General features: G+C 47.6%; 1 long non-coding RNA gene across 2 annotated transcripts; it reads left to right on the top strand.

Moving 5' to 3' along the window:
* Window positions 1-8,941: 8,941 nt before the first annotated feature.
* On the top strand, window positions 8,942-20,257 carry LOC307209160. 2 transcript variants are annotated; one of them, XR_013835360.1, is made up of 3 exons: window positions 8,942-9,090; window positions 10,569-10,682; window positions 20,082-20,257. It is a non-coding gene; the product is annotated as an uncharacterized lncRNA (long non-coding RNA). The 2 variants fall into 2 exon arrangements; XR_013835361.1 differs by having other exon boundaries at window positions 8,942-9,094.
* The last annotated feature ends 106 nt before the right edge of the window (window positions 20,258-20,363 follow it).

Raw genomic sequence — 20,363 nt, 5'->3', positions numbered from 1 at the left:
CCTGGTTTTATTTGGATCTCTGGTCAGGAACTCCTTCATGAATTTCCACATCATGTGTGCTGCTCTAAGCCCGGAAACACACCATTTTGGAAAACTAATTTGTGAAATACATGTTTTGTGATGTACCAGATTTGCCCCAAAGGGCAGTCAACTTTAAAAAAAAATATTTGTGTGGCCTGCAAGTCATGCAAGGATTTGGAATCACTCGCACAAAAGGCTGCTGGTCCCTTCCTTCTCTTTCCCCACTTTCTGTACATGCAATAGCAAATTTTATTTTTATTTTTAATGCAGCAGTTTTGTGCAGGAGAGCTTCTCCCCACAAAGATGTGTTTTTTATTACTACAGACATTTGTATATTTCATTTATTACTGCCCTTTATTCAGCCAAAGTCCTGGTTGAAGAAGAATGTTTTCGCTCGGGACCTAAAGGCGCATAATGAAGGTGCCAGCCAAACCTCCCTGTGGAGAGCTTTCCACAAACGGAGCCACTGTAGAAAAGTCCTGATCTTGTTTTGTCACCTTCCACACATGGAGGAGGCACATGAAGAAGTGTCTTAGAGGGTGATATCCAGCCTGGGGCAATACTTGAGGTATTGTGATCCTGAGCTGTTAAGGCTTTATAGGTCAAAACCAGCACTTTGAATTGGGCTCAGAAACTAATTGGTTTCCAGTGTGGTTGGACCAGGATCAGTGTAATATGCTCACACGGTCTTGCTCCGGTGAGCAACCTGACTGCCAGATTCTGCAGCAGCTGAAGTTTCTGAAGCACCGCAGGCGCCACCTTCATGCCTTCAACAACAATGGGAAATAAGCAGGAAACTCGCTAAGGTAAAGGGACCCCTGACCATTAGGTCCAGTCGTGGCCGACTCTGGGGTTGCGGCGCTCACCTTGCTTTATTGGCCGAAGGAGGTGGCGTACAGTTTCCGGGTCATGTGGCCAGCATGACTAAGCCGCTTCTGGCGAACCAGAGCAGCGCACGAAAATGCTGTTTACCTTCCCGCTGGAGTGGTACCTATTTATCTACTTGCACTTTGACGTGCTTTCGAACTGCTAGGTTGGCAGGAGCAGGGACCGAGCAACGGGAGCTCAGCCTGTCGTGGGGATTTGAACCACCGGCCTTCTGATCAGCAAGCCCTAGGCTCTGTGGTTTAGAGCACAGCGCCACCCGTGTCCCTTTTTGGGAAACCCTCTAGGAAGAGACAGTAGAACAATAGAAATACTGGAATTAAAGGATTTGTTCAACTCAAAGCTCCCCTCCCTTCTCCATTCGAATGCATTGGCTAAAATGAGTTCAAAGACCCTAGGTGGTTAGATAGCTCCCCAAGCTCCAACTAGGAACTGGCCACACACTGTCAAGGAACCCAGACACCCCTCGCCTTAAGGACAGGTGTGACAGACAGCAGAGCCAGGCCAGAGTCTGCTGGTGCAGTCTCCCTGAAATTCTGTCAGAGTGAAGGAGCCTGTCACCAAATGGCTACAAAGTCACAAAAAGGGGAGGATAAAAAGAGAGAGAGAGATAGAGGGCTACGGGTCAGGTGAAGAGATGGGGCTTGATTTGAGAAGATAGGGATGGATTTGAGAAGAGAGAGGGCTTATGGTCAGGTTAAGACAGGGGTCCTCAAACTACGGCCCACAGGCCGGATCAGGCCCGCCAAGGTCCTAAATTCAGTTCTCGCTGCTGCTGCTGCTGGCTGTCTGGCTTCTGGTGCTGTGGGGGTCCCAGGCCAGACGTGGAGACGGCGGAGCAGGAAATGGCGGCGGCCAGGAGGCCTTGTGCGCAGGCGGTTCAGGCGGAAGGCAGCACCGCTGCTGGGGTCCCTCGCGGCTCAGTCGCCGCCCCTCCAGGTCTCCCACTTCCCCACCACTCTCCTTCCCATCTCGCAAGCCCCCGCGCATACCCCACCCACCCAGCATGCGCGTCTCGCCTTTGCAACCTGCCACGGTTGGAGGAGTTCAGAATATTGTCAAGAAAAGCTCAGCCTCTCTTTCCCTGCGCACCGGCGCCAGTCTGCTCATGTGAGGCCGCCCTTTTTGCAAGTTCCCCCTGTCCTTTTTTTATGGCGGGGGTGTGGGGGTGTGTGAGGAGAATTCAGCTCCATGCCTTGGTAGCCTTTGCAAGTTTTAACTTCTTCTGGAAGGGGTTGGCGCTCTCCACGGAGAGATCCCTGAAGGGCTGCAGGTTGGCAAGAGCGGGCAGGTGCCACCCAGCACTACCATTTTAATCTCTGGGGTGGCGGAAGAAGCCGGGCTGGGGTGGAACTGTCTATTTCCAGCCCCTGCAAGTTCCAAAGCAGAGAAACCTTTGGAAAAGTGCTGCTACCTCCTGAATTTGACACACAAACACCCCACTCTGCTTTCTCCCTTCCTAAGACCCTCTCTCTTATCTTCCTCTCACTTTCCAGGCTTGCCCTTTCACTGCCATTCCCACTGCTCCCACGTTTTGCAGGTTTTTTTTGGGGGGGTGGGGTTGGGGAGAGAGAAACGCCCGCCCATGATTATTTAGCTGATTCTCTCCTGACCAACATAAATTAGCAGGCCCATACTTCCCAATGAAATATTTATAGAGTGGTACCTCGGGTTAAGAACTTAATTCGTTCCAGAAGTCCGTTCTTAACCTGAAACTGTTCTTAACCTGAAGCACCACTTTAGCTAATGGGGCCTCCCGCTGCCACCGCGCGGTTTCTGTTCTCACCCTGAAGCAAAGTTCTTAACCCAAGGTACTATTTCTGGTTAGCAGAGTCTGTAACCCGAAGCGTCTGTAACCTGAAGCGTCTGTAACCCAAGGTACCACTGTAAGTTTATGTTGATTAAAATCATTATTCATTTTAAATATTGTATGGCTTCCCCCCCGTCTCGCCCGGCCCCGAGCTGCCCCTTCGCGGGGCAGGAGGAGGAGCCGCTGCTGCCTCCGGGACGCCTATGTGGGTGTCGCCGCTGCTCAGGAGCCTCTGAGTGCGTGCAGAGTGCAGACCGAGCAAGGCAGCGAGGGCATCCCTGGGCGCAGCCGCCTGTGTGGCAAAAGCCGGGCTGGGGTCCGGGTGGGGTGGAGAAGGGCTTCCTGCAGCAACAGTGCAGGCCAAGCTGAGCCGGGCAGACGAGGGGCAGCTGCAGAGGTCCTTGGAGAGAGTCATCGGCATCTTCCAGGCTCTCATAGGCGAAGTATTGGGGCTCCTGGGGGGCCCAGCAGCTGGGGAGGGAAGGCTCCTTGACCCACTGGGACACCGAGGGAAATTGAGCCTTTTCAGCGGAGGCAGACATCACTTGACGCTCATGGAAACTGAATTGCATTTGCTGTCTTAATTATTTTGCAGCACATTCACTCAATTTGGCAAGTTCCTGTGTCATAGGCAAACTTGGCTTCCTCTGCCCCTAACCCTAGATCCTTTATGAGCAAGTTTAAAAGGCACAGTTTCCACTTTCTATAGCTCCAGTGGGAAAACTCCATCTTTCCCTACCATTTAGCCAATTCCTCCTTTGCCTTTAATCCACATTGTTTGAACTGCAAGTCATTAGCTATAACACGCAATGTGCATAGGAATTCGTTCATTATTTCCCCCCCCCCCCAAAAAAAATATAGTCCGGCCCACAACAGTGTCTGAGGGACAGCGCACCGGCCCAATGTTTAAAAAGTTTAAGGACCCCTGGCTTAGAGAGTGGGTAACTGAGGAAAAGTGACCCTCATGAACCAAGGTATTAATGGGTGAAGGAAGCTGTATGGTATTAAAAGTATTTTGTGGCAGAGAGCAGTCCAGAATCAGAGGCAGAAGAGGAGGCTGGAGAGGAGCCAAGAGGCAGAGATGAGTCAGGCTGGTGACTAAGTTAGGGGGTCTCCCCCTCCTGCTCTGACCGGCTCCCCTCCCCCTTGATCTCTCAGAATCTGCAAAGGGATGAAGAGGGTGGAGCACAGGCAGATAAGGCGAAGAAATCTCAGGTTGCGTGGGAGAGGAGCAGACTTAGGGAGCCTGTGGGAGATAGCTGAATGCTTCTCCATGAAAGGAGCAGCAAATCCTGGGTTATAGAAAGCAGTGGCGTAGCGTGGGGGGGTGCAGGGGGGCCCGGCCGCACCGGGCGCAACATCTGGGGGTTAGGGGGCGCAAATCCACGGGTTAGGGGCGCAAATCCACAGGTTAGGGGGTGCAAATTACTTGCCTTGCCCCGGGTGCTGACAACCCATGCTACGCCACTGATAGAAAGCCAGCATGTCAGGGAACAGATGAGGACAGAACCTTTTCCCCTCGAATTTGTGGCAACTGCCAAGAGGGCAAATCCTATGCTAGGGGTTATTAAGAACCTAAGAATGACTCTGTTGGATCAACCAGGTGCAGAATGGCTGGGACAACCCAGTCAGATGGATGGGGTACAATAAATAAATGATTATTGTTAGTATTAGTATTTGCTTCCACTGCAATAGCTGTCAATGTTTCCCTTTTTTTAAGGGAAATTCCCTTATTCCGAATAGGATTCCTCGCAAGAAAAGAGAAAAGTTGACAGCTATGGCCTGAAGTGGCTGCCTCAGTCTGCCTCATGGACTGTAGAGTTATTCTTAGGTTCCTAATAACCCCTAACATGGAATTTGCCCTTTTCACAGTTGCCACAAATTTAAATTCCAGGGACCAAGGGAGAAAGGTTTTGTTTTCCCCTGTTCCCTGGCAAGCTAGCTTTCTATAAGCAAGGAGCTACTGCTTCTTTCATGGAGAGGCATTCAGCTATTTTACACATACCTGAGATCACCCGCCTTTCCTGCTCTATCTCTGAAGGATGCCAAAAAGAGGCAGCTCCCTCCCTGTTTGGTCTTCAATGGTTAACAGCAGCAACAGCATCTGAGCCCACATTCCTAGAGCAGAAGATTGCAAAGAGGAGGAGAGGGTATGTGCCCCTTTCCTCTTCCGCAGATCTGAATGGGGGGAAAATGCAAAGTGTTCCACGTGAGTTTCTTCTTGCTTTCGCAGAGATGCTGAAGGCGGCCGCAGGGAGGGAAATGCAAGATTAAGGCAAATAATTCCGCGTGCTGGGGAAAGCAGGACTCCCGCAAGAGCTCTTCCCCTAAGCGAATTATTAGGCTCCTGTGCCTTCAAAAGACTCCAGAAAGGCATAAACGAAGCTTTTCCACAAATGGGAAGGGGGACGGGGTTGGGAGTGTCATGTGTAACAGAGACATGGTTGGATGAAGCAGACGGGCCTGTCCTTGCCGCTGCTTGTCCACCTGGCTTCTCTTACGCACAGCAACCCAGATCATGTGGGTGGGGAGGGGGTGTTGCAGTGATTTTTAGGAAGTCATTAGTCTGCACTAGGCGTCCTGTTGGGAAGACCCAGTTCTCTGAGTGCATGTTCTAGAAGTTGGGCAATAGGGGCAGTACAGGATTCCTTTTGGTGTACTGACCTCCCCACTGCACCAAGGATTCCCTGCCCGAGCTGCTTCAGGTTGTGGTGAATGTTCTCTTGGAAACACCTAATTTGGTTGTCCTAGGGGATTTTGACATCCACGCCAATACAACCTTACAAGGGGCTGCTCGGGACTTCGTGGAAACTATGGCCTCCATGGGGCTGTCCCTGAATAAGTCTGGCCCAACTCATAGCCTTAGACCTGGTGTTCACCTCTATGCATGTTGGTGATCTGACACTAATAAAAGTGAAACAAAAGAAGTGCAATGGTCAGATCACTTCCTGGTGCAACTGGACTTCTCCGCGACCCTTCCCCTCTGCAGGGCAGTGGGGCCTATTTGGATGGTCCGTCCCCGCCACTTAATGGATCCAAATGGTTTCCAGAGAGTGGTAGGGGATGCTTTATCCCATGTTGATGGCCTTTCAGCTGATTCCCTGGTGGCCCGCTGGAATGTGGAGTTAACCAGAGCTATTGACTGTTTGGCTCTGAAGCGCTCTCTCCAATTGCATGGAGCCCGGACAGCCCCGTGGTTTTCCACGGATCTGAGGGCAATGAAACAATCACTGAGATGGCTAGAGTGCCGGTGGCGGATGACTCATTCTGCATCTGACCGCACATGGGTTAGAGCTCAATGTGGAGCCTACCAAGTGGTGATAGTGACGGTGAAGAAGACCACCGCCTTTATTGCATCTGCAGAAAACAGCAGCAGGAGACACTTTCAGGTGGTGCGCAATTTAGCGGAACCACCTGCTCCATTGGGGCCCAGTACGGGCTACATGATCTCCTGCAATGATTTTGCAGTTTTTTGCAGAAAAAGGTGCTCAGATTCGGGAAGAGGTAGACTCCACCGTGGGAGCAGGGCCGGGGCGGGAGAGTGCTAGAGTTCCGTCTAGTCAAGTTGCGTGGGATCAGTTCCAATCTGTTACCTTTGAGGATGTGGACAGGCTGCTTGGACGAGTGAAACCAACCACCTCCTTGATCCTTGCCCAGACAGGCTTGTAAAAGCTAGCCGGGAAGGGCTGGGCAATGGGCTTTGCGGAGTGCTGAATGCTTCTCTCTGTGAGGGAGCCTTCCCAGACCCGCTGAAAGAGGCGGTTATCAAATAACTTTAAAAAACCATCTTTAAATGCGGCCAATATGGCCAGCTATCACCCAGTCTCAAATCTTCCATTCTTGTGCGAGGTGATTGAGCGAGTGGTTGCTGAACAACTCCAGGCACGCCTGGAAGAAGCGGACCATTTGGATCCCTTCCAGTCGGGATTCAGGCCTCATGACGGGACTAAAACTGCCTTGGTCGCACTGGTTGATGATCTCTGGCGGGCTAGGGACAAAGGTGAGAGCTGTTTCCTAGTTCTGCTGGCTCTCTCAGCGGCTTTTGATACCATCGACCATAACATCCTTCTGGACCGTCTAGAGGGGCTGGGGGCACTGCTCCTTCCTCCTGGGCCATGTTCAGAAAGTGGTGGTGGGGATGAGTGTTCAGACCCCTGGGCTCTCATTTGTGGGGTGCCTCAGGGTTCTGTCCTCTCCCCCATGCTTTTCAACATCTACATGCAGCCGCTAGGAGAGATCATCATGGGGTTTGGGCTAGGTGTTCATCAGTATGTGGATGATACCCAGCTCTATCTCTCTTTCAAATCAGAACCAGTGAAGGCAGTGAAGGTCCTGTGTGAGTGTCTGGAGGCTGTTGGAGGATGGATGGTGGCCAACAGATTGAGGTTGAATCCTGACAAGACAGAAGTACTGTTTTGGGGGGACAGGAGGCGGGCAGGTGTAGAGGACTCCCTGGTCCTGAATGGGGTAACTGTGCCCCGGAAGGACCAGGTGCGCAGCTTGCGAGTCATTTTGGACTCACAGCTGTCCATGGAGGCACAGGTTAATTCTGTGTCCAGGTCAGCTGTCTACCAGCTCCATCTGGTACGTAGGCTGAGACCCTACTTGCCCGCGGACTGTCTCGCCAGAGTGGTGCTAATCCAAAATGCGGCAGCTACACTGGTGACTGGGAATGGTGACTGAGAACGGCTGCCAAGACCACATAACACCGGTCTTGAAAGACCTACATTGTCTCCCAGCACGTTTCCGAGCACATTTCAAAGATGTCTTCTAAAAGTCAGATAGTTGTTTATTTCCTTGACATCTGATGGGATGGCATTCCACAGGGCGGGTGCTACTACCAAGAAGGCCCTCTGCCTGGTTCCCTGTATCCTCACTTTTTGCAGTGAGGGAACCTGCAGGAGGCCCTCGGAGCTGGACCTCAGTGTCTGGGCTGAATGATGGGGGTGGAGACGCTTCTTCAGGTATACTGGGCCGAGGCCATTTAGGGCTTTAAAGGTCAGCACCAACACTTTGAATTGTGCTTGGAAATGTAGTGGGAGACAATGTATGTCTTTCAGGACAGGTGTTATGTGGTCTCAGTGGCCAGTCCCAGCTATATTTTTGTGCGTGGGGAAAAATCGTGTGACACGAGCCCTACCTCTGTGCACAATAAATATTTTTTTATTCCGTTACCTAGTTTTATTTTGATCTCCGGTCAGGATCTCCTTCTTGAATTTCCACATCATGTGTGCTATTCTAAGGCAGTAAACCAAGGTCCCTCGTGGGGGTTTGTTTCCCTCTGTACATGCACCATTTTAGATGCACACTTGGAAAGGACTCGGTTTGATTCAAAATAGGTAAAGGTAAAGGGACCCCTGACCATTAGGTCCAGTCATGGCCGACTCTGGGGTTGCGGCGCTCATCTCGCTTTACTGGCCAAGGGAGCCGGCGTACAGCTTCCGGGTCATGTGGCCTGCATGACTAAGACGCTCCTGGCGAACCAGAGCAGCGCACGGAAACGCCGTTTACCTTCCTGCCAGAGCTGTACCTATTTATCTACTTGCACTTTGACGTGCTTTCGAACTGGTAGGTTGGCAGGAGCAGGGACCGAGCAATGGGAGCTCACTCCGTCGCGGGGATTCAAACCGCGACCTTCTGATTGGCAAGTCCTAGGCTCTGTGGTTTAACCTACAGTGCCACCCGCGTCCCAATCCAAAATAGCTAATCCTAATTCGAGACTCTGTCACGTATTATGTCATTTGAAAATATTTAAAGTACACTTTTTTTTGCAGCCGCTGGACCTCTCTTCTCAGCTGATTTCACAAAATAGGTGCATCTTGATTTTTTTTCTAATTCTGATTTCAACCAGGATCTTTGAAACGTTTGCAGTTCCTTGCCTCTCAATGCCGCCTGCCTTTTAGAATTTATAACTATGGCAACCCCTTTGTAAGACACCTAGACTCTCTGTCTGGGAGAAAGGCGGGATATAAATAAATATTGAAATTGAAATACATTAATGTCACTTGTACAACTTTTATACAGTGAGATTACAGGGGCATATACAATACAATATATGTTATATACAATATATAACATAATATAATACTAAAGGTGAGGACAAAGCTGCTTTTGTACTCAGATCCTGCTTGGAGCAACTGGGGGCATCCCTGGCCTGATCCTGCAGCCGGGTTTCCCCCTCCTGCTTCAGAGCCGGAGACCAGCCGGGCTCCCTCTCTGCCCGGAGCAGCCAAGAGGCTCCTGCCCCGCGGCTCCGCAAGGGTTAACTGCGGCGACAGAGCTTCGATTCCTAGAGAGGAAGGGAAGACTGGCGAGAGAGGAGGCGCTTCCGCTTCCTGTTCCGCTTCCCCGGGTTGATGCTGTCCTCCCTGGAGGCGGGTAACTGGGGGGAGGGGGCCGAGCCGGGGGCGGAACTGGGGGGCGAGAGGGAGGGCGCCGCGTCCCTCCTGGGCGGCGGGGAAAGGTCGTCCTCTCCTGGGAGGGGAAGCGGGAGGCCGAAGCGACGCTGCTCGCTGGCCTTCGCCGGCCTCTGGCCTCATCCTGCGGCCTTTTCTCCCGCTCCTCTGTCCAGAGAAAGCAGAAGGAGCGCCCAGCAAAGGCCGCAGGGCAGGGAATGGGGAGGAATGGCAGGGAGTGAACAGGGAGCCAGGAGAGTCTCCTGCCAGCCAGGGAGGAGCAGGAGGAACAAGAATTACGATTATTCTATTCCTTCATACCCCGCCCATTTAGCTGGGCTTCCCCAGCCACTCTGGGTGGCTCCCAACAGAAAATTAAAAGCACAATAAAAGATGAAACATTAAAAGCTTTCCTCAACAGGGCTGTCTTCAGATGTCTTATGAAACTCAGATAGTTGTTTATTTCCTTGACATCTGATGGGAGGGCTTTCCACAGGGCGGGTGCCACTACCGAGAAGGCCCTCTGCCTGGTTCCCTGTAATTTGGCTTCTTGCCGCGAGGGAACTGCCAGAAAGCCCTTGGAGCTGGACCTCAGTGTCCGGGCTGAACGATGGGGTGGAGATGCTCCTTCAGGTATACTGGGCCAAGGACATTTAGGGCTTTAATGGTCAGCACCAACACTTTGAATTTTGCTAATTAATGTACTGGGAGAAAATGTAAGTTTTTCAGGTCTTAGGTGGTCTCGGCCGCCTCTCCCAGTTACCAGTCTAGCTGCTGCATTCTGGATTACTTCTGGTTTCCGGGTCACCTTCAAAGGTAGCACCCTATAGAGTGCAGAAGGAGCTGCAGACTCTATGGCCAGACAGGATCCTCCTCGGTTAAGTCTCTTTGACATTTTATTGTATCAAAGGCCATAGGTCCACTGAAAATTAAACCACGAGAAAAATTTTAAACACAGCACAAAACTTGTCCTCTGCAAAATGTATGAACTAAACATTCATCATTAAAAAAGGTGGGCCCCTGGGGATATAACTGGCCATCTGCAGCTGTAGTAATTTTATCTTATGTTCAAGATTTCTAAACACCTAACTGAAAAGCCCTCTCAAGTGGCACAGTGATCCAACGGTAGCTAGAACACAACTAAAATCCACAAACCAATTTAGAAACCAGTATGCATAAAGCCATCATTGAAAAAACCATCCCTCTCCACTTGTTTGGTCTTCACACACCTGAGGAAGGGGAGGAAGGAGGGAGTATGGGGTGGGACAAAGCACTCATTTCACCCAGTCTTAAATTTAGTTATCCAGATTTTCATGTCTTTCTTATTAAAAAACAAACACACTGAAGGTAAAATCTCCAGTTGCCCCATCTATCATTGGAGGGGGATCTGAGGAGAGATGGTTTCCACACCTTGCCTTGGAGTGCCTATAAAGAAGGGAATTGTTCTGTCCTTCCAGGGATCAGTGAGCTTTGACAGGTGTCCTTGCATTTCGCTGACGACAACTGGGCCCTACGGAGAGCTCTGTAGAAGGACGTCATGGTGGAGGTTCGTGAGATGGTGACCTCTCAGGGTAAGGATCCTTTTCGCCTTCATTAATAGTTATAATAGGTATGGGTTCCTCAGTGGCTCGGAGTGCCTCCCTTCAGCTCCACTAAAGGAGGTCATGAGGCATCTAATCATAAGCCTGCATTTTTATTAAAGCTTATATGTTTAATCAGGGCTTGTATCTTAAAAGACCAGTCTTAGAAGACCAGTTGCCTAAAAACCTTGACAAGATATTTTTACTCCTAGACAAGGGGCCCCCCTGATTTATAGCAGAAAACAATTCTCAAAGTCGTAAAAAGGGAATTACAGGCTGACAGCCAAGGTTACACTGACCCTACAAATTAAGGGTGGATAAATAGTAAAATGAGCCATATCTTCTTCCTAAGGTTAAAGAAGGTCAAGAGCAGTGAAAAAGCATCTAGCTGGTAGAAACAGAACATTTTCTGGGAAGACTTTTCAAAAGCTGTTTGTTTCTTAAACTAAGATCCTTTTAAGATTTCTTTTCCTTTTAAAAGGTTATTTATGTATTAAATATATTAGTTTAAATATAATTATGCAAAGGATTTAAGAAATGCTAGATTCTTATTTCATATAGTTGTAAGAGTTGTAACTATCCTGAAATTAAGTCAGGCACCAGCCCCCCCTTGCCAGACAGAAGACGCCAATCGAGCGCTCCTAATATATGGTTGTCAGGCCTTTTGTTTAGAAACCTTCAAATGAAGGAGATCTCAATGTTGATGTGAACTCAATCTTTGACATATGCATAAGATAAAAATTTAAGATTAATTATCTGTTTTGGAAGGCAATAGGGCAAGGAGGGCAAGAGGTGAGCTGGTAATTAAGATTCCTTGTTGAGACACATGTAAGATATATTACTACTTATTTGTCATTTATAGATAGAAGAATATATAGCTTTTTGATTTCCATAAAAGGGCAAGAAGGAAATGGGTGTATCTTTTGTGATTGGCTCTAGCAAACAGCCAATAGGAATTTCAACCAGGCTGATTGGACAGAGGCAGCCACAGGAGGAGCAAGGGGGCTGGATTAAGGAAATATAAGTGCTGGCCAGAATGGCAAGAGGCCAGGCCAGAGCTTGGTAACCATATACCACTGTGCCTCATATTTATTTGTCTGACAAATAAATTACTATTTTAATTTCTCTATTGCTGCGTTGAATATTTCATTCCAGCTAAGTGTTAACCACAAGCAGGGTGCTACATTTTATGGTGCCTCTGTGACTCGGATAAGTGGTCTGCTGGAACGCAGCCCCTTCGCCCTACTGGGCAGGGTACAAGAGAGAGGACCTCTAAACTGCTTACCCAGCGCGCACTGGAAAATTTTTCCAGGGGAACGCAGAAGACTCGTCTGTCTGATACCCTGCTCACTGGCGGCGACGGACCGGGGGGAACCAGCCAAGGGTAAGTGCACAAAGGGGTTTTGGCCCTCCAATTAATTGGGAGGAAGAGAAGTCTTGATCAAACTTCTGCGTCTCAGTAAGGGGGAACTGAGTACGCTAGGTGGCTGGGTACATCAGATGGTGATCTGGTGTAGGGAAAGGTTGGGAGGTAGAGTGTGGTGAAGTATCCAGCGCATTGTATGTGTGAGAAAGTACAGAGCAATTTGTAGCTGACCTGAGTGTGGAGTGAGTAGTACTTCGGTTCCCAGTGAGGCGACTCCATCTGGGCAAGGAATCTCACAAAGCGTGTGTATGTGTGACTGAGTGGATACTTCACAGGGCCATACAATGGGAGTTGGGGGTTCAAAGGGGGGAAATACACCTCTTGAATGTATGTTAAATAATTTTAAGAAAGCCTTCTCAGGGGCATATGGAGTCAAAATGACACCAGAGCGCTTGAGAACGTTATGTGAATTAGAATGGCCGAAATACAATACTGGATGGCCATCTCAGGGAACCTTTGATATAAATTTAGTAAGCAAACTTTGGTCTGATATCACCAAAGAAACTGGAGGGTGCCCAGAACAATTTTCATATATAGATTCTTGGCTGAGCACATTAAATAAAAATCCTCCATGGATAAGGGAATGCAAAGTCAAACGATGCAAATTATTGGCTGTAAAAGCCGAAGCTAGGAAAGGAATCTTGCCAAATAAACTCAAACCCATTTTTGAGGGACCAGAGGAAGAGGTGCTTCCACCTCCACCCTATGCTCCACATCGAAGGGAGCCTAATCCAAACACTCCACCAGTTGTAACCCCAAGGCAAGAAACTGGAATGAATAATGGGGGTGGAGTCACAGAGCTTGATTCCTTGATAGATTATGATAAATATCTTCAGGAGGCATTGGAGTCCTATAATAAAGCCCAAGCAGAAGTGGTTATTCCACCTGTGACTCCTAATAGACCTCCATCTACAGTCTCCTTTAGTGGAACAACTGATTGCCTACCCCAAACCCCTGTACATCCAAGTCCTAGAGAAATATTACAGAAGTTACAGGGAGACCTTGATCGGTCAGCAAGCAATACAGCCAGGCGTATAAAGCTGCTAAAAGAACGCCTTGGGACAAATACTATCCCCTATGATTTGAGGCCCCTAGAGCAAAGTGAAGAAAAAGGTCACGTAGTAGCCCCTCTTAGAAGAGTATTTGATGCACTTGAGGAGCCTGTGCTGGTTAACGGGCAACCCGGACCACGGCCACCTCGAACTTCGACCCTGCAATATATTCCATTCACGACTACGGATCTGATGAATTGGAAAACACACACCCCATCTTTCGCAGAAAAACCTCAGGCTATGATGGACTTGGTGACTTCAATAGTAAATACTCATAGTCCTACTTGGACAGATTGTCGCCAGCTCCTAAATACTCTTTTCACCACTGAGGAAAGAAGCTATTTGCCTTATCAAGGAACCTACCACAAGAAAACAACTTAGAGGATTCCTGGGAACAGCAGGGTTTTGTAGACTATGGATACCTGATTTTAGCAGTCTGGCCAAGCCCTTACATGAAAGCACTCGAGGTGCAGAAAAGGACCCATTTGTATGGGGACCTGAGCAGAAACAAGCCTTTTTAGTTATCAAACAACGACTTATGGAGGCCCCAGCCCTTGGATTGCCTAATTCGGAAAAACCCTTTCAGCTGTATGTACATGAACAGAATGGGATTGCAGCGGCAGTCCTGACCCAGAGATTAGGAAGTTGGAACCGTCCAGTAGCTTATTTGTCTAAACAATTGGACTCAGTAGCAAAAGGATGGCCTCCATGCCTAAGGGCAGTAGCGGCCACTGCAAGCCTTGTCAAAGAAGCTGATAAATTTACCTTTGGCCAGACGATGTATGTGAATGTACCTCATGCTGTTCTGACACTCATGGAATATAAGGGTAGTTATTGGCTAACGAACCCAAGGATGGCTAGATACCAAGGCCTATTGTGTGAAAATCCCAGGATTCATCTACGAGTAGTGAATATGCTCAATCCAGCGACTTTGCTGCCCCTACCAGAGGTAGATGATGAAGAATCACATGATTGTCTCCAAATAATGGATGAAGTTTATTCCAGTAGACCCGATCTGAAAGATGAGCCATTGAAAAATCCAGATGTTGTATATTATACTGATGGTAGCAGTTACCTGCATGAAGGTGCCAGACGAGCAGGATATGCTGTGGTCACTAATGAGGAAGTTGTGGAAGCTGAAGCTTTGCCTGCTGGCACCTCAGCACAAAAAGCTGAACTTATAGGTTTAACTAGAGCTCTGCAATTGGCAGCTGGATGTAAGGCAAACATCTATACTGATTCTAAATATGCCTTCTTAACCCTGCATGCACATGGAGCTCTATGGAAAGAAAGAGGTCTAATCGGAGCCCACGGGAAGGCCTTGAAATATGGACCTGAAGTAGAAATCCTGTTGGAAGCAGTATGGGCTCCAGAACAGATTGCTGTAATGCACTGCAAAGGTCATGGACGAGGAAGGGATCCAATAACCAGAGGAAATCATGCTGCTGACAAAGCAGCCCGAGAGGCAGCCCAAAAGCCTGTGGGAGGATTTATAGCAGCCCTCATACCAGAGGTAGTTCCAGAAGAAGTTAAACCTCACTATACCCCAGAAGAGAGGAAGTGGGCTGAACAGGAAGGAGCGGTTGTGAAGGACGGTTGGATGATCCTGCCGGATAATAGGATTTATGTACCTCATCATCTAGCAGGCACAATTGTAAGAAATTATCATGAATCTACTCACCTTGGCGGTACTGCAACCAGAGAGAGTCTCAGTCGGAAGTTGTATATTATTAATCTATCACAATTAGCAACTTGCATTTCACAGAAATGTGTTCTTTGTGCTAAAAACAATCCCAGGCAGGGACCGGTACAACCTCCTGGAATTCAGCATGTGGGATACGTCCCCATGGAAAGCCTAATTGTGGACTTCACAGAGTTGGTCCCTTCTAAGGGATTCAAGTATCTCCTTGTGTTTGTAGATACTCTTACCGGATGGGTTGAAGCTTTTCCCACCCGAACTGAAAAGGCACGAGAGGTAACTAAGAGACTCCTCACTGAATTGATCCCGAGGTTTGGATTACCTAGATGCATTGGAAGTGATAATGGGCCAGCATTCATTGATCAAGTAGTACAAGAAGTATGTCGAGTCCTACAAGTGAAATGGAGACTGCATGCAGCATATAGGCCTCAGAGTTCAGGGAAAACTGAAAGAATGAATCGGACTCTGAAAACCCAATTGGCAAAATTAACCCAGGAAACGGGATTGGGATGGGTAGATGTGTTACCCATAACACTGTTTCGTGTTCGGTGTGCACCCACAAAAAGACTTAAGTTGTCACCTTTTGAGCTCCTGTATGGGAGGCCACCCTCCTTTGTTCAGGATATTCCAGCTGACCTTAAACAAATAGGAGACCATGTGACACAGGAACAAGTGCAATCTCTCTCCCGTGTTTTTGTTTCTCTTAACAGGTGGGCCCTCGAGCGCACGCCGTGCAGCATTGCCGAGCCGATTCATCAGTTCCAGGCTGGCGATAGCGTATGGGTGAAAGAGTGGAAACGCGATCCACTTGCACCTAAGTGGCGTGGACCTTACACCGTCTTGCTCTCTACTCCAACAGCGGTGAAGGTAGCTGAGGTGACCCCCTGGATTCATCACTCTCGTTTGAAGAAGTCTGAAGGCAGTTGGACGTGCAAAGGTGACCCCTCTAATCCTTTAAAACTGACTCTCTCCAAAAACCCCTGTATCTAGCCCTACCGGGAACGGGCTAGGTCACGGGCAACATTTAGACGACCGGCCTGCTGCAGCCACAACCTGGAAGCTGGCTGACCTGCGCACGCCTGAAGCTTGAGGAGCGTCTGAACCAGTGACTGTGGACGGGAAGATTCTCTTATACAATTGATTGACTGCCCCCCTTGTGGAACAATTATAAGGGATATTACTCATTGGGGATCCTCGGGATATATGTTTTGGTCTTGGTGGTTCCCCATTTCTGTCACTGGGGGAATTATATTGGGGCTAATATTTATTTGCTATCACAATAAGGTAATCTTTTGTGGAAGGAATGCATATGCTAGACATCAACATGATTTTATTATTAATCCTGATCCCTTGGGAAGGGGAAGGGTCCTTGAATCTGACCAAATTTGCTAAATATGGATTCCGCCATGACCACAATATGTGGGTAGGCTTAGCTGAGATGGTAGCCAATGTTGCAAATAGGACTAATTGCCTTGTTTGCTCTCTTGGGCCAGATGATTCAGAGGGAGGTATGCCCTTATTACCGATACCATTAAATGCCATTGGTATGGTAAGCGAAATGCCACACCAAACAGAAGTACAGAATTTCCCCGGATGGAACTCAACTAAACCAATACGAGTTATACCTGTGCAAGGGGAATTCTGTGTGCATAAATCATCAGATTCAGCTGCTCCTACCATGATAGGCTCTTCTCATTGCCACTATACTTGGGATTATATTAAGAATAGTCAAACCTGGGCAAACGGTACTACGTATCGAACTCGGAATACCTTGCCCTGTGCACCTCCTTTTATTCATGCATGGAAAATGGTATGGAACATAACTGTGACAGAAGAAGGCAATCTAACATACTGCACTGTGAACTCTCTACCCCTTTTGATATTTCGCCTTCTGCACTCCACGTACCAAAAACCTCAGACCCGATGGTTGTGGTGGATATGTGGAGAATGGGCATACAAGAAACTCCCTTCCAAATGGAGTGGGACTTGTTTCTTGGGATGGGTATTACCACCAATGTGGATTATGCCCACTAGTTCGGCCAAGCGTACACGAAGAAACGCTGACATTTCTCATATAGCAGGAGGAAGTACCCAAAGTTGGAGCGGTACTGATGATTGGCCACCAGAGCGCATTATAGCCTATTATGATCCTGCCTCCTGGAATCCTGGTGAGCTCATACAAGGGGCACGGGATCCTATTTATAATCTAAACAGAATAATTCGATTGCAAGCAGTAGTGGAACTTGTAACCAATGCAACGGCCCAGAGTTTGAGACTTATTGCACAACAGTTGGATGAAAGTAGAGCCGCCATTTTGCAGCTGAAAATGGGAATGGATTATGTACTTGCCAGGCAGGGAGGCCTATGTGGAGTCTTGAACTTGACAGGGAATGCCTGTTGCTTCAACATTTCTGATAATGGTGAGGCAATCCGTGTGTTGGCCACAAAGATGAAGAATATAGCACATGTCCCAGTACAAACATGGGAAGGATGGGATATGGGATGGCTCACCAATTGGTTACCTAATGTCGCAGGACTCAAAGGGATACTATTGTCTTGCTTGTTTTTCTTGACAGTAGTAATAATGGTTTTATGTATGGTGCCATGTATCATTTCATGTTTTAGAAGTACAATTAGCAAGATGATTTCAAATGAAACTCTACCTCATATCATGGCCCTATACAGAGCTTTACCTCAGGAATATGATGAAGGTCAAGCTATCAAGGACACTTGGGATGAAGGTCCTTGAGCTTGAAAGGGGGGAATGAGGCATCTAATCATAAGCCTGCATTTTTATTAAAGCTTATATGTTTAATCAGGGCTTGTATCTTAAAAGACCAGTCTTAGAAGACCAGTTGCCTAAAAACCTTGACAAGATATTTTTACTCCTAGACAAGGGGCCCCCCTGATTTATAGCAGAAAACAATTCTCAAAGTCGTAAAAAGGGAATTACAGGCTGACAGCCAAGGTTACACTGACCCTACAAATTAAGGGTGGATAAATAGTAAAATGAGCCATATCTTCTTCCTAAGGTTAAAGAAGGTCAAGAGCAGTGAAAAAGCATCTAGCTGGTAGAAACAGAACATTTTCTGGGAAGACTTTTCAAAAGCTGTTTGTTTCTTAAACTAAGATCCTTTTAAGATTTCTTTTCCTTTTAAAAGGTTATTTATGTATTAAATATATTAGTTTAAATATAATTATGCAAAGGATTTAAGAAATGCTAGATTCTTATTTCATATAGTTGTAAGAGTTGTAACTATCCTGAAATTAAGTCAGGCACCAGCCCCCCCTTGCCAGACAGAAGACGCCAATCGAGCGCTCCTAATATATGGTTGTCAGGCCTTTTGTTTAGAAACCTTCAAATGAAGGAGATCTCAATGTTGATGTGAACTCAATCTTTGACATATGCATAAGATAAAAATTTAAGATTAATTATCTGTTTTGGAAGGCAATAGGGCAAGGAGGGCAAGAGGTGAGCTGGTAATTAAGATTCCTTGTTGAGACACATGTAAGATATATTACTACTTATTTGTCATTTATAGATAGAAGAATATATAGCTTTTTGATTTCCATAAAAGGGCAAGAAGGAAATGGGTGTATCTTTTGTGATTGGCTCTAGCAAACAGCCAATAGGAATTTCAACCAGGCTGATTGGACAGAGGCAGCCACAGGAGGAGCAAGGGGGCTGGATTAAGGAAATATAAGTGCTGGCCAGAATGGCAAGAGGCCAGGCCAGAGCTTGGTAACCATATACCACTGTGCCTCATATTTATTTGTCTGACAAATAAATTACTATTTTAATTTCTCTATTGCTGCGTTGAATATTTCATTCCAGCTAAGTGTTAACCACAAGCAGGGTGCTACAGTCAAAGTGTTTGTTTTTCTCCCAAGATAAAAGCCAGAAGCCTGGCTGAAAATAAATATTCTTGCTTCTCTGCTACAATTAGCCAGTGATGGCTTCTGGGTTGCCTCCCTGGGGGAGAGCATTCTTTAGGTGGGGAGCCAGCACTGAAAGACGCATTCTGTATTGCCTCTCTTTGCACCTCAGTTGGAGAGGGCACTGTGAGAAGGACCTCTGATGATGAGCGCAGGCTCTCGGTGGATTCATGAGAAGCAGCCATTGAGCTACATAAGTCAAAATCAGCACCTTGACTGGAAGACAGGAACCCAGATATGCTCAGAGCCTCTTGCACCGGTCAGGACTCTGTAGTTTCTGAACGCTCTTCTAAAGCAGCCTGAAGTATAATGCATTGTGGCAATCTAGCGTGGAGAATGGTGGGAAAAGCATACTAAAAATCTTCTGTGCGGGGGATCCTAATTTGTAGAATACTTGAGTATCTTGTTATTGTTATTGGTTTCTATTGATGTATTGGTTTGTTTGTTGCATATATAGAATATTCTGTTTCTTAATATATGAGGTTTGATTGCATTTTTATATATGCTGTAAGCCACCCAGAGTGGCTTGGGAAACCCAGCCAGACGGTTGGGATATAAATAAAATAAATGCTATTATTGTTATTATTCATTTTGGTTTTTCAACAAGCTCTTCAGAGCTAGACTTTCAAGCTGCTCTGAGTTGCAGTGCTGTATTATCAATGCTCAGGGGTGGTCTCACTTCTGCCCCCACAATGGGGGCTCAAAATCCATAAGGAGCATACCCCTGCAAGTTTGGTGGGGTGGTGGCCCCTCACCCCACCAGACCACCAAGGGGTGCAGACGCCTCCCCCCATTCACTGGCAAAGAGCCTTTTCAGATCCTGACAAAGCTGAGTGGTGGAATGTCTGCCCTCTTGTGGACTTGCCCTTGTTGGGGGAGATCCTTTTCTGGACTTGGCTGGAGGAGAGAGGACTCACAGAGCTTTGCTGCCCATCCCACTTCGCCCCTGGAAGCCGGGGAGACTAGCAGCAAAGCTAAGCCCCTTTGGGGGTGACACCTGAGGCAGCCGCCTCACACAGGTCCATAGGCAGGCAGGCTCTGTTGATGTTATTGCCTGCTGGTTTAAATTGTGTTATTTATGGCTTGGTTAATCTTAGGGACTGCTCACCAGAACTTTTCTGATACAAATAACCCTTGATTAAATGGTGATATTTTATTAAAACCAGGTATCACACCATTTGTTTTTATGTAAAACGCCTTTAACATAGTGCCAGGCCTTGAGTTTTGATAAGGAAGCAGCTGTATCAACCTTTATTTTAAAATTTTTATTCCATCAGGAGATGTTTGGGGGGTCCTGGATGAGGAGGAGCCATCAGAAGTCTGGCCAGAAAGAGGTGAGGAGCAAGAGAAGGAAAGGAAGTGGGGGGTTCAAGATGGAGCCAACAAACAAGAGACGAGAGAAACAGTGAAGCCAAGGGATGAACACAGTGTTTCCCAAGAAGATGAAAATCAGATTAACGGAGTGGAGAAAAAACATGAATGTACTGTGTGCGGAAAGAGATTCTGTAGTCGCGCAGCCCTTACTATACATCAAAGAGTACACTCAGGTGAAAAACCTT

This window comes from Podarcis cretensis (assembly GCF_951804945.1).
Source record: "Podarcis cretensis genome assembly, chromosome: 2".
NCBI classification, from domain to species: domain Eukaryota; kingdom Metazoa; phylum Chordata; class Lepidosauria; order Squamata; family Lacertidae; genus Podarcis; species Podarcis cretensis.
This window is presented reverse-complemented; position numbering and strand designations above follow the sequence as displayed.